This window comes from Moschus berezovskii, chromosome 15, assembly GCF_049115385.1.
Source record: "Moschus berezovskii isolate FMDL1 chromosome 15, NW_MosBer_1.0, whole genome shotgun sequence".
Lineage (NCBI taxonomy): Eukaryota > Metazoa > Chordata > Mammalia > Artiodactyla > Moschidae > Moschus > Moschus berezovskii.
Window position 1 is genome coordinate 55,973,718 of NC_142474.1, and position 12,655 is coordinate 55,986,372.

At 46.7% G+C, this 12,655-nt stretch overlaps 1 protein-coding gene across 1 annotated transcript in view; it reads left to right on the forward strand.

Annotated features, from left to right (window-relative positions):
* The window catches only part of FRMD4A (FERM domain containing 4A), a 520,746-nt gene that overhangs the window by 30,559 nt on the left and 477,532 nt on the right, over positions 1–12,655 (forward strand). The gene's annotated exons all lie outside the window — the stretch shown is intronic.

The following is a 12,655-nucleotide window of genomic DNA, read 5'->3' on the forward strand; positions in this document are numbered from 1 at the left end:
TGACTTCAGAGTCAAATTATACTCTTCCCATTCCAGTGGAAGAAAAAGCAGAAATCACAAGATCCTCCTTGTGGGAGTCACCTAAAGAAAATTCCTCCACGTTTGCTGGCTTTTGGAAGGTCAGAATAGCAGGACCTGGGGGCTTCAAGTCACGAATTGATGGTTCTTGTTGAGTTGGAATAATCAGTAAGTGCCAATAATCAAGGGGGCAGTGAGAGCATGGGGGTGCTGCCTGCAGGGAGAGGGCGAGCTACGTGCAAGCCTGGGAACTTAGTGGCAGTGCCTGAGTCTCTCTTACACATCTGCAAAATGCATAAACCAATTATGAACACTTAAAACCCATGTTTCCAAATACGTTAACAAGATGATAGGAAAACTTTGAGCAACCTGGTTAGAGAGGGCAGTGAGAGGACCAGGGCTACCCTTGAAAATGGGAAACCAAGTTAGGGAGGACACAGCATATGTTCTCAATGGGTCGAATATTTCAAACTCATCTCATGACCCTGTACCTCTGAGCACTTGAAAAAGTAAATCAGAAAGCTGAATTTTCAGTTCAACGCTGCTTTTGTACTGAGTGCTTGCTTTCTTATTTAAATTTTTTTAATGAAAATATTATGGAAATAGAATGGCAGGTTAGGGCTGCCACCTCTAGACCTAAAACAAAACAGTGCCTCAAAAACTCTTTTGTTTCCCTTCAATGTAGTTGTCAAGGACATTGTATTCAGACACTTGACATGATAGGGTTTATTACCGTGCATTTCTACACTTAGTCTCGTCCTCATCCTCAGTAATCCTATTTTAGAAATCTCCCTTATCAACAGTCAGACAGGGGTGATGAATGTTTTTCCCCTATTGCCTTAGTCTCCATCACTCTCTCCACCTCATTTATCTTTCTCTTTCTCTGATTGTCCATTCATTCATCCATCCACCCACCCACCCATCCATCTGTGTATGCTTTCTAAGGCTCATTGAAATAAAGAGTTAAAGACATCTTGCAAAAGATACACTTTATAGCAGAAAAGGAACAAAGAAAGAAAACAAAGGAAAAAAGAGTCAAAGGAAACCAAAGACTAAGTTAGTCTTCTTTTATTTGAAGTCATGTAGAAATTATCAAAAGGTGAATTACAGCTGTGGTTCTCAATTTGCTAGCTCACACATATGCGCTAAGTCACCTCAGTCATATCTGATTCTTTGCGACCCTAGAGACTATAGCCCTCCAGGCTCCTCTGTCCATGGGATTCTCCAGGCAAGAATACTAAAGTGGGTTGCCATGCCCTCCTCCAAGGTATCTTCCTGACCCAGGGATCAGACCCACATCTCTTATGTCTCCTGTACTGGCAAGTGAGTTCTTTACCACTATTCCACCTGGAAAACCTAAATTTGCTAGTTCTCACAGCAAATAGAAATCAGCCTGTCCCAAGACTCAGGTCATGTCGGATGTTAAAGGGAAACGAGTCCTGCAAACTTCACCTCATTTCCTCCTCTCTCTGCCCATCACTACATGCTCCTAACAAATTATTTTCCCATCTGAATTCACCATAGGTGGGACAAACTATTAATTCTAGAAGTAGAGAAAGAGAGAGGCCCTTTGTCCTCTAAATGGTGGGCTTTATTCAGACAGTACAGAATCACAAGATATAGACAGTGAGTAAGCATGCTTTCAAGTCACCTCCCATTCTCCAAGTGGGGAAAAATTGTCCTAGATGAGCAGAGGATTGTGTGCCCACCTCTCCAGGCAGGATGCTGCACAGGAGGGAGTGGGTCCCCAGAAGAGCTGTGTCCTTCCCTCTCCAACCAGAGAAGGACCAGACACCTGCCAGCTGGGACTCAGCTGCCACTGGATGGGATCCTGTTGGCTCAGGCAGTCCCCAGCCATGGTCGTCACACTCTCCTCGCGTGGTCCATGGTCATCTTTCTTGTTGAGATGGCCAAGCTTCTAGGAACCGACTGCTGAGGCAGCAGGGACCCATGGATGCTTTGACCGCGTATAGCCGAGCGCCTGCCTGACTTCTACATCCTCTAACATCCCTTTGGCACCTGAGATTGAACTCGATTATGCACTCAGTTTTCATATGCCATCTTCATATTTAAAGCCTAGAGACTTCTATAAAGAGCTGTAATCTGGCCCCAACTAGCCATGCCCCAAGAACCTCTTAGCAAGATACCTTTCTTTCCTCCTAATTTAACATCAATAGATTCTATTTTACGCTGGATTGAAATCACTTGTTCCTTCCACAGCCAAATTTTTGAGCCAAATCCTTGAAAGTTTGGTCAGAATTCACTTACTTGGATTTCACTGGCTTTTTTCTCCTTCTTAATCTTCTTAATCTGATCTTCCTGACAAGGGCACAAGATAAAACAGGACTCAGTTCAGTTCAGTTCAGTCGCTCAGTCGTGTCCGACTCTTTGCAACCCCATGAATCACAGCACGCCAGGCCTCCCTGTCCATCACCAACCCCCGGAGTTCACTCAAACTCACCTTCATCGAGTCATTGATGCCATCCAGCCATCTCATTCTCTGTCGTCCCCTTCTCCTCCTGCCCCCAATCACTCCCAGCATCAGAGTCTTTTTCAGTGAGTCAACTCTTCACATGAGGTGGCCAAAGTATTGCAGTTTCAGCTTTAGCATCAGTCCTTCCAATGAACACCCAGGATTGATCTCCTTTAAAATGGACTGGTTGGATCTCCTTGCAGTCCAAGGGACTCTCAAGAGTCTTCTCCAACACCACAGTTCAAAAGCATCAATTCTTCGGCGATCAGCTTTCTTCACAGTCCAACTCTCACATCCATACATGACCATAGCCTTGACTGCTGCTGCTGCTGCTAAGTCGCTTCAGTCGTGTCTGACTCTGTGCGACCCCATAGATGGCAGCCAACTAGGTTCCGCCGTCCCTGGGATTCTCCAGGCAAGAACACTGGAGTGGGTTGCCATTTCCTTCTCCAATGTGTGAAAGTGAAAAGTGAAAGTGGGGTCGCTCAGTCATGTCCGACTAGTAGCGACCCCATGGACTGCAGCCCACCAGGCTCCTCTGTCCATGCGATTTTCTAGGCAAGAGTACTGGAGTGGCTAAATTAGATGATCAGGATGGCTGCCCTGTCTTTAGAATTCTGATGGTACAGAAAAATACAGTTGTTGTCAAGGACCCAGTATAGAGCACAAGGAACTGTATTCGGTATCTTATAATAACCTATAAAGGAAACGAATCTGAAAATGAACATATACATCTATAACTAGATAGATGTAACTGAATCACTTTGAAAGTGACATGAAAGCAGCTCAGTTGTGTCTGACTCTTTGCGATCGCATGGACTATACAGCCCGTGAAATTCTCCAGGCCAGAATACTGGAGTGGGTAGCCTTTCCCTTCTCCAGGGGATCTTCCCAACCCAGGGATCAAACCCAGGTCTCCTGCATTGCTGGTGGATTCTTTACCAGCTGAGCCACCAGGGAAGCCTGAACCACTTTGATGTACACCTGAAACATTGTAAATCAACTGTACTTCAATTAAAAAGAAAAAAAAAATAGTTGTTGAATCAACTGGAAACCACAATAGGGGCTCAACCCCTGTTTGGCAGGTCGCAGTGAGTACAGACCATGCCTGAGGCAGAATAAAACTGGTTTCCCTCCACTCCCAGTGTGACTCACATTCACACTGAGTGACAGGCAGGACTGGGCTGGTCATGTGTCTCTCCTGTAGCTTCCTGTGATGGCCATGGTGTGTCCTTCACCTGCAGGGAAAGCTCCCAACATCGAATGAAAGGTTTTAAAGGAGAAAAATGGAGGGATGCTGGAATATACTCAAGACCCAGTTGTCTCACTCAGTTCGGGCTGTTGTAACACATTATCACGGACCGGGTGATTTCAACAATAAACTTCATTTCTCGCAGTTCTGGAGGCTGGGAAGTCCAAAGTCAAGATGCAAGCAGATTCAGCCCCCGTCCTGGTTTACAGGTGGCTGCTCTCTTGCTGTGTTCTCACCTGGCCTTGCTGTGAGGTGTGCATGCAGGGAGAAAGAGAGATTCAGAGATATTTTGTGTCTCTTCCTTTTAAAGGGTGCTATCCACCCAGTCCATCCTAAGGGAGATCAGTCCTGGGTGTTCACTGGAGGGACTGATGCTAAAGCTGAAACTCCAATACTTTGGCCACCTCATGCGACGAGTTGACTCACTGGAAAAGACTCTGATGCTGGGAAGGACTGGGGGCAGGAGGAGACGGGGACGACAGAGAATGAGATGGCTGGATGGCATCACTGACTCGATGCACATGAGTTTGCGTGAACTCCGGGAGTTGGTGATGGACAGGGAGGCCTGGAGTGCTGTGATTCATGGGGTCGCAAAGAGTCGGACACGACTGAGCGACTGAACTGAACTGGACTGATCCCCACCATGGGAACCCCTCATGACCTAACATGCATGTTTGTGAAGTCGCTTCAGTTGTGTCCAACTCTGCGATCCCATGGACTTTAGCCTTTCAGGCTCCTCTGTCCATGGGATTCTCCAGGCAAGAGTACTAGAGTGGGTAGCAATGCCCTCCTCCAAGGGATCTTCCCAACCCAGGGATCGAACCTGCATCTCTTACATGTCCTGCATTGGCAGGCAGGTTCTTTACCACTAGCACCACCTGGAAATCCCCATGACCTAATAATATAAGCCTAAGTAAGTAAGTAAGTCGGAGAAGGCAATGGCAAGCCACTCCAGTACTCTTGCCTAGAAAATCCCATGGATGGAGGAGCCTGGTAGGCTGCAGTCCGTGGGGTCGCTAAGGGTCGGACACGACTGAGCGACTTCACTTTCACTTTTCACTTTCACACATTGGAGAAGGAAATGGCAACCCACTCCAGTGTTCTTGCCTGGAGAATCCCAGGGACGGGGGAGCCTGGTGGGCTTCCATCTATGGGGTCACACAGAGTCGGACACGACTGAAGTGACTTAGCAGCAGCAGCAGCAGCAGCAAGTAAGTAAGTGAAGTTGCTCAGTTGTATCTGACTCTTTGCGACCCCATCCACTGTAGCCTACCAGGCTCCTCCATCCATGGGATTTCCCAGAAAGAGTACTGGAGTGGGTTGCCATTGCCTTCTCCAGGAGATCTTCCCGACCCAGGGATTGAACCCAGGTCTCCCACATTATAGGCAGACACTTACAATGTGGGTCACTAGGGAAGCCCTAGCCATCTCCCAAAGGCCCCATCTCCGATCCCATCATGCTGGGGAGGAGGGCTTCAACACAGGAATTTGAGGACTCAGACATTCAGTCCACAACACCAGGGGTCTCTGCCTCACAGAATCCCAGGTGCCCATGGGTCAAAGGGTCAAAGACCTCAAAGGGTCAAAGACATCAGGAGGTGAAAGCTCCCTGACATCTGCTCCCACAAGCCCCTGGCAGCCTCTCCATCCTCAGCACACACTCCGCTGTCTTTTCCCTCAATATTTCTCGATCTGGTTGGTTGACAACTTAGGCAAGTGTGGCTCCCTGAGAACACCCATCTGACTGTGTATATGTGAGTTTTCTGCCCACTAGTCAGGGGAAAGAAATTGGAAATTGCCTGTGTGACTGCAGGTCACAGGATGATGGCCAGCAGAGCAGGGGCTTGGGATGGGAGTACAGAGATGGGGTGTTTTTTCCAGAGTAAAGAGGCCTTAGCTGTGGTCACGGTTTAGGATAGAGGTCCATGAATCTGACAGCTCAGCCCCCAGCCCTGACTGCATGCTACCACCCTTGCAGGACAGGAGGAACCAGATTTCCTGGGTCAGAGATATGCAGAAAATGACCCCCGTCCACCCAGTGACCCGGTGTCTTGTGTGTGTCTCTCTCCTGAGCTAAGATTTTAAAGTGTATTTTCATCTATGCCCAAATTGTTTGTAATGGTCTGGCAAGTGGATGAGAATTTTCAGATGAAAGCCTCAGACATTTGACATGGGAGCCGGAGCAGTCACACTGCTGAGCCACAGACACTTAACTAAGTTACTCTATTTCGTTCATGGGTTGGATCTCTGTCTTTTCCAATAGTCTCCAAGACGGTCACACCTTAACTGGATTCCATCATCAAGGAATTGAAGCAGGGTGACCCAGGAGAGACACCAGATAGAAGAGACAACAGGGTGGCGGGAGGGCAGTAACTTGGATGAACTAATGAAGCATCCAGAAGGTTCTCTTTCCTTTTCCCTGAATCTGACTCTGATTTACTCTGGGGCTCCCTCAGCACTTCCACATCACCTTAGCCTCTCCTCCCTCTGGTGGTTTTGCCAGCCCTGGTGTTTGGGGTGTGGCATAATTAGAGGAGAGGTCTGTGAATGCTGCAATTCACTGTTTCCTTTGTTCTAGCAAAAGTATAATTAGGGGATTTGTGTGGTTCAACTCCATGTTACAAACGCTGCAGTTTAGTGCTTATAGTGTAACAGGGCCAATTATAGGAGAACCACGGAGACGGCATGTGAGAATTTAACACTGTCTGGTGCAGCTAACCTTTTCCAAAAGAACAGCAGTACTGTGCCTCTCCAGGTAACAAGAATACAAGCCAGAGACGCTAGATTCCACCCAGGCATGTTAACCTCAGACCAAAGCTTGAGCTTCAACCCAGGATCTAACTGGAATGTCCCTTTGGAGAATTCAGGATTTACAGAGGCTTGATCCCAGGCTAAACATATTTCAATGCCTTCTTGGAGCCTGGTGTTAGGAGTTTTGAGATAAGTATATAAAGCTTTATTTCCTATATCAAATAAATATACACATATCCATATATGGATACTGGAAGGTAGGTTTCAATGCTAAAACCTAACTTGTGTAACATATACAAATATTTAGGTGTGTGATCATCACATTGTTTTTCAAATGTGAATGAGAAGCTACAGTACATTCCTATGTTAGGTGGAACTTAGCAATGCCACCAAACACAATGACCTCTAAGGAGAAACATCTAAGAATATTGACGGTGCTGAGACAGACAGTGGTTACCAGGTGGTGGAGAACAGAGGTCTCTGAATATAGTAAAGACAAGAATGGCAGACGTCTGGGGGTGAGGAGAAAGTGCCGTGACAGCAAAAGGAGATATGCTCCCTTCATCTGTGGCAGTTGCCATGGGTTCCCAAGAGGAAATCTAGGATTGGGGAAGAAGCATAGTGGGTCCACAAGGCATGGAAGCAGCCTGAATCCAACTGTAGGACCACAGGCCGGGGAGGTTTGTGGGGAGGACAGCCCTGAGGAACCAGGAGAACTGAGAGGGCATGCTGCAACATGGAAGGAGCTGGAAGGATCATCTACCCAAAGCTTCAGCCAGACGCCCGCAGCTAGGTGATGGAAAATCTGGCAGCATGTGGGCAAAGAGGTTTGCAGACTTCAAAGACCAACCACCGACTTTTTGTTGTTTCATGTTAATTAAAGCTGTTAATATCACCCAACAGTAAGACTTTCTGTCTTGTGCTTCAGATATTTCCCAGCAACCCTGAAAGATGAGGGAGCAGGAACAGGTCAGCTCAGCCCAGGACGATGCATGCATGGCCCTGCTGGCTGATGGGTGAGAAGGGGTCTTCCTTCCCAGGTTGGCAGCCTGAGGGCAGATGCCTCTGTTTCCAGGGGCTGGTGTCCTGCCCAGCAGATGGGCTGCCCAGGAAATCTCTTTCTTAGCTGGGAGCTCCCTAAAGTCAGTGCTAATTCCACTGTCGTATTGACATTCTCTGCGACTTTTAGCTGGTTTTGCAATTGCTGATTCCAAATTGCTTCTACTATTCATGTATATCTAGGAGTAGTGATGGTATTATTATAAATTATGGGTAATTTTTAATCAGTAAGCAACCCTGAGCCTCTCAGAGGAACTGTTTTTGTTTGGTCTTTTCCTGATTTAAGTCAAATGATCAAAAGGAAAAGTGTCTCTGTGCTTTGGTTCCTTGAATTATTAACTAGATAGACTGTAATAAGATGCTTCATTCCCATTCACAATGGTGAAAAGAGGGAGAAAGATCAAAGGCTATTGGGGTGAAGTAGATATCAATGGAAAGTTTCATCCATATGAGGCAAGGCATGGGTTCAAAGAGGGGGTGGGGGCTGGAGACATGTTATCTGAGGGACAGAGCTGTACTGTGGATGTACAGACTTGCAAAGGAAGCTAATTTTCTTAGCCTGGCAACAAGCAGTGTTCCTTCCATGTATGTACCCAGCACTTGGAACATTTTTCACTTTGTGTTACTCTGTCCAATCTTGGTAATTCTCCCAACATGTCAAACTTTTTCATTAGTATTACATTTGTTGACCTGTGATCTTTGATGTCACCACACTTCACTGAAGGTTCAGTTGATGGTTAACACTTTTTAGCAAGAAAGGGTTTCTTAATTAAGGTGTGCACGTTGTTTCTTTAGACATAGTTTTATTGCACAGTAGAGTGTAGACATAACTTTTATATGCACTGGGAAACCAAAAAATTCATGTGACTCACTTTATAGGAGTACTTAGTTTGTTGTGGTAATGTGGAACTGAAGCCACAATATCTCTGCATTGGCATGTCTGTAGTGCTTACGATCTACAGAGTTATCACGGGCATTTTCTCATCACACAACTAAGAGACCCATCTGTGTAATGTATTGGGAGGTAAAAAACCTTAGACCCTAGATTTGCTCAACTACCATATTCAAAGCCATGTGCCAACCAGCAAATGTATTCTATTTCTGCAGGGAAAACATAATCAAAATTTGCATCAGATTTGAGTGCCTAGGATTCTTGGAATACAATGACTATACAAACAACCTTTGCCCTCAATAATGTCACATTCAAGTAGAGGGAAGAATCACAAGTGCATATCACTCTCCAAGAAAACAAAAGATAAGAAGTGATAGGAAAAGTGGTCCAACCTCTAAAAGTGAGATCAGAAGCAGTGGAGATAGCTGGGGCTGGGGCGGGGGCAGGGGGGGGGCGGTGATTGAAGGAGGCTTTCTGGAGATGGAATTTGAATTAGTGTTTGGAGGATGGGTTGAATTTCAGTAGGAGGAGGACCAAAGTTACTCTGGGGAGAGAAAATGTCTTGAGCAGTGACAGAGCAGAGATAAACACAGGCATGCGAGAGAGCAATGAGTGATCCACTTGGGATGCAGCAAAGGACACAGGAAAGATGGTTCTGAGCTAAAAGACAAAAAATGTTGGTAATTGGTCCAGTTGTGAAGGGTCTTAGAAGGAGAGACAGATACTGTCATCATCCTCAATACGGATGAGAACTTCGAGGCAGAGAGAGGACATGGTCAGAAAGCCAGGATATGGGTCTGCATGGTCTGGCTTCAGAAGCCATCCTCTTAGAGGCTACATGAGAGGACCTCTAGCCTGGATGCTCTAAAGCCCTCTCCATCTTCAGCTTCCCCAGTGTGTGGTGAGGCCTCCCCTCGACTTCACAGAACAGTGGGATCAGCATCAGTGATTTTGCTTTGGGTTGCAAGTAACAGACTCTAACTCAAACCAGCTGGAATCAAAGGAAAATGGATGAGCTCACAGAACACGAAGTCCAGAGGTCAGGCATGAGCCCTCACTGGCCAGTTCAGTGGCTCAGCATTAGCGTTCCGACAATGGTGCGCCCTGCCCCTCCCGCTCCAGGCTGTGGGTCGGCCTCTACCACTGGCTAACTGCTCTCACTACTACCTCCCTGGTCTGGTCTCAGCTCTCCAGGGCAGCCTTTCTGACTCCCTCATGGCACCTGCTTCACTTCCAAGACCCCTGCTGCACCCGTGGGTCTCCTCCTCAGAGCAGGGCTGTGCTCTCTAGTTATGTGCCCTGTCCTTTAGACTTCAAGCTCAGTGGGGGAAGGAACTCTGTTCCTTTTTTGTTCATTGTTGGTTCTCTAGTGCCTGCCACTCAAATACTTGTCCACTGAATAAACAATAGCTTTGCCCAGTACCTGGAAGCCCAAGGGCAACAATAAATATGTATATGGAAAATTACTCATTACGATGTACTCTTCTATGGTGCTTTTCCCTGAGGCAAATTACTATCAGTTTCTGCCCCCCCCCAAACCATTATCCTCTTTGTTTTCCCTATACCCTCTTAAGTGTGTGTGCTCATTCGTGTCCAACTCTTTGTGACCCTCTGTGTAGCCCTCCAGGCTCCTCTGTCCATGGGATTTTCAAGGCAAGAATACTGGAGTGGGTTTCCATTTCCTACTCCAGGGGATCTTCCTGACCCAGGGATCAAGCCCATGTCTCTTATGTCTCCTGCATTGGCAGGTGGATTCTTTACCAGTAGCACCACCCATAAAATCCACGTTCATTTCAATAGCCACACACCCCTCCGTGGTGATTCAGATTATTCTGCCACCTTGGGGCATTTCTCTGGCCCATGTCCAAAGCTGCCCAAACAGACAGAAGGAAAGGACATATTTTTGGAGACAAACAAGGGTGCCTGTTGACCCAGCTGCCGCTGGTGGTCATTTTGTAGCCAAGGTAGTGCTAGTGGAGTTGGGGGAAAATGGAGAGAAGTTTAGTAGGTAAAAGTGAACAGGACTTGGTGGTGTTTGGGGATGTAAGGGATGAGGGAGAAGATAGTCTTAAGGAAGACCCCTCATTTCTGACTTGGACCACTGGGTGATAGATGGAGGTTCCCCAGTTACCAGGATAGAAAACACTGGATACAAGCAGACTCATCCAGGCCAGATTATCATGTGCTGCTCTGCAATCAGTTCCATAAATTAAAGCGAGTCCAAATTCATCTCCGCTTTTGTTTGCTTCTATTGTACCATGTCCAGCCCCCTGTTGTCCTGTTTATCACATTTCTATTTGTATCAATCAGGCTTATTGACTAATGTTTGCATGTCCTCCCTGGACCAGCCTGAGAACTTGGAGATAACAGGAGACCTGTCCCTACCCTGTGCGGGGGGTGTGTGTGTGTGTATGATTGCATTCCGCACAGCAGATTATTGCTTTGTCCACATGAGCGGTTGATAAATATTTGCTGGATTTTGCTGGGCTGTAGCTTTGTGAGAATCAGACAGCAATACTTTGGTGGAAGAGTTGTGTTCTAACCTTGGAGCCGACAGACGCCCACCTTGTCAGCTCTCCTCACTCCTGAGTGTGCCTTTAGTGGTTGCATGTTTGAAGAGTTCATCCCATAAGCCTCTCCTAAGTGCAAATGCACCTTTGAAAGCCTTGGACTGACGACAGGGTAGCCGTGTCTTTGACTATCCAAAGCCCGTCACCCTTTTTTCTTTGGAGGATAGGGTATGGCTTTCTCCCTGTTCTTCCAAATAGGTTTGCTATTATTTTGGCAAATCTAAAATAATATTCAAAGGCAGGGGAGAAGCAGCTGGGGGACATTACTTGTAATTGCTTAATATTATTATCATATTTGCTTACAAGAAAATAGAGGCAACTTGCCATCAATCAAGGGAGGGCATTATCATAGACATAGAACACGGTGCTTGCTCCGGAGTGTCATGGCAACCGTCCCACGGTCCCAGACTTGATGGCTTCCTGCTGCATCTCGGTCGTAGCTGAGTTGCTTCATTAACTTTACTTTTTTCAACCTCATTTGTAAATGGAAGCTAGAAAACAGCCCCACACAGGGCTTCATGCTCCTCTGCTCTGAAAAGCTGATGTTATAAAACAGAGTAGAATCTCTCCTTTCTAGCCTTCTTCAAACACTGTCTATACGTGCATTCAGAGGTTCATGTGGTCCCCAAAGAAGGGCTCATTCAGAGGTGACAGGAGATTACACACTATCCAGATCTGTCTTTTTACAGGTGGGAAAAATGGAGTCAGGAAAGGTGCATGCCCAGCAGTGGATAGAGTCCTGTTTGGTGATCACGCACTCTTGAGTTCAAATCCCGACTCCATCACTTACTATCGAGCTAGCTACTTACCTGTGTCAGAGCCTTGGTTTTCTCCTCTGTGAGATCAGGGGTTATAACATCTGCCTGTAAGCACCTATTGTGAGAACCCCAGATCAAGCAAACTTTGTGGTTCCTGGTACAGAGCAAGTGCTTGGTACCTGGGTACTGAAATTATTATTATATCTAGAGTCACAAAAAGAGGTAATGGGGAAGATGGACTCAGACTCTCATGTCTTATAAGTCTGGCCTGATTCAACGACACCCCTGAGTCAGGAGGCCCTGGAGTCTGGATGCTTACAGTATCTGCTCCATAAAGAGTTTCCCTCATTTTAAGCCCAGAGACTAGTGCTGTCAAGTTGCAAACAGTCTCAGTGGGTGAGCTTTTGGTTGGATATTTGCCCTAAGCCCTGCTCTCTGAAGCATTTTACAGAAGCCTCTGCATTATCCTAGGGGATGTGGGGAGAATACATGGGTATACAGGGAGTGCCAATAAAACAGCCTGTCTCCATCTCAAAGACTCAGGGCACCACCGACATGAAGGAGAGGACGACTACACTCAGATCCAAGCAAACCTCAGGGCCCACTGGGCACAAGCTTCACAAAGAAGGCACAATGATGGTAGAGTTTAGTTCCAAGACAGTTCCAAGACAGCATGGTGGCCTCTCTCCTAGGACTGGGGTCAAGTACATCAGAATTCTTGAAGGTTCTGAGAGGTGACACAGAAGGATTTTCCATTGGAGAAAAGCTGTAGGTAGAGTGTAGTTTAGAAAGCAGAGTTCCTTCACTACTGAAGGAAAGATGGGAGAGCCCAGTAGGGTGGCTCTAGACCTGCAGAGGAACCTGACCCTTCTGGAGAAGCCT